Below are 2,443 nucleotides of genomic sequence, written 5' to 3' on the forward strand. Positions count from 1 at the left end.
CTTCAGAAACAGCTAAGAAAATATACAGTGTTTATGGTCAAGGTGTCATTAGTGACAAGCAAATGCGAAATTGGTTTTCAAAGTTTCTCTCCAGAGATTTGTCAATGAGAGATGGCGCTCATCAGACTTCGACCATGATGCTTTAAGAAAATTAGGGAAATTCAATCCTTGTAAAAGTACTTGAGAATAAGCAGTTGGCCTCAACACATCTCAATCCACCATCTGGCGCCACTTTGAAAAGATAGGAAAAGCCAGCAAGTTGGGTGATTGGGTTTTCCATACTCTGAGTGAGAATAAGGAAGATCACCTGTCCATAGGGACAAGTCTTCTTTCAAGGTAGAAAAATGACCTCTTTCTCAATAATATCATTACAAGTGATGGAAAATGGGTCTTTTAAGGCAATGTTCAATGCAAAAGGCAGTGGAGAGACAAGGATAAATCTTCACAACTTATCTCAAAGGCTGAGTGAGCTCTATGGAAAGAAGGTTATGCTGTGCGTATGGGGGAATCACCGAAGTATTATTCAGTTTGAGTTTTTAAACCGCAATCAAACACTAAAGCTGACATCTACTCTCAACAACTGCAACATGTGCAGGAAAATCTTTTAAGAAAATGCTTTGCACTCGTCAATTGGAGAAACATTGTGCTTCGCCATGATAACGCAAGAACGCATTCAGCAAGGATCACACAGGATGAAATATTGGATTTGCGCTGGTGTGTTGTACTCCATCCACCATATTCACCAGACCTTGCACCAGTTGATTTCCATCTTTTTTACTCTCTACAAAATGCTCCGATGGAGGGGAAAAAAATTTCTCAAGAAAATCTGGTGAAAACGTGTTTGGAAAGATTCTTCATGTCGAGGCCAGCTGAATTTTACTCGATAAATTTAATCTGACAAATGGCAAGAGGTCTTTCCAAATAATGGCAGCCATATTGATTAACTGAAAATAGTTCTTTGTAAAATTCCTTCATGAGTAAAGGTATTTAACAAAATCAGAAATTATTTATGACTCAACCCAATATATGCGGCGGGGTCCATTCAGATTCTGTCTGCCAACTCCACTGACGAGGCTTTGGTTGGCCCATGGCAGTAATAGAAGAGACATTCCCAAGGTACCCCGCAGTGGGACTGAACCCCAAACTATGTGGTTGGGAGGCAAACATGTTACCTCACAGGCGCACCTGCGTCTATAGAAGACGGCTTATTAGTTTTGTTTTTGCTGTTGTCGCTTAGCCCTAGGCTAACTCGGATTGAACTGGCCTGTAATCAAAGGCATTCCAGTGATGACCACCTTGGACTACATTTTAACAATATAAAGGCGTTGTTTAAGGATGATGAATAAAACACCCATGTTTCCAAAGGTGAGTTATCCAAACTCGAAAGAATTCCTCTCAACACATGGCTGTGTGTGTGTGTCTGTGTTTATCCCCCCCACCATCGCTTGATAACCGATGTTGGTGTCTTTACGTCCCCGTAACATAGCGGTTCGGCAAAAGAGACCGATAGAATAAGTACTAGGCTTACAAAGAATAAGTTCTGCGGTCGATTTGTTCGACTGGAAGACTGGAAGAGGTGCTCCAGCATGGCCGTAGTCACATGACTGAAACATGTAAAAGAAAAAGAATGAAAGAATTGGTCTTGACAAAAGAAAAAAATCCTTTGGATAGATAAGGCCTGTGTATGTGCGTGCGTGAGAGAGAGAGAGAGAGAGAGAGAGAGAGAGAGAGAGAGAATGAGAGAGAGAGAGAAAGAGAGTAAGTACGAACGTCATCGCAACCCAACCATGACTCGTCCGCTGTGAGTGTGAGACCTTGATAGAAGAGAGAGAGAGAAAGGAAGAGAGAGAGAGAAAGGAAGAGAGAGAGAGAGAGAGAGAGAGAGAGAGAGCAAGGGAGAGAGAGAAAGGAAGAGAGAGTGAGAGAGAGAAAGAGAGAATAAGTACAGACGTCATCGCAACCCAACCGTGACTCGTCCGCTGTAAGTGTGAGACCTTGAGAGAAGCGAAAGAGAGAAAGCATTGTGTTCATATCTGTTCCGACATGTCCAGTGTCCACAGTAACGACTTCTAACGTTGAAGGAATTTATAATCAACCGGAGAAATACCACACACACACACACACACACACACACACGTACATTGTAACTGTCTGCTGCCTACGTGTATGTGTGTGTGTGTGTGTTTGTGTTTGTGTGTGAGTATTCATTTTTATGCTTATCTCTATATGCTCCTATGGAGTTTATAATCAGCCGGAGATACACCACGAACGCACACAGTGTGTCTGTGTGTGTGCATGTGTGTGGAAGTGCATGTATGTATGTCTGGATGTGTATGTATGGATAGATGTGTAGGTATACATACATGTATGTATGTATGTATGTATGTATGTCTGTGTACACCTTTCGATGCCGTGTATGCCATAATGTCTACAAATCTAACGG

Source organism: Octopus bimaculoides, chromosome 3 (genome assembly GCF_001194135.2).
Source record: "Octopus bimaculoides isolate UCB-OBI-ISO-001 chromosome 3, ASM119413v2, whole genome shotgun sequence".
NCBI lineage: Eukaryota > Metazoa > Mollusca > Cephalopoda > Octopoda > Octopodidae > Octopus > Octopus bimaculoides.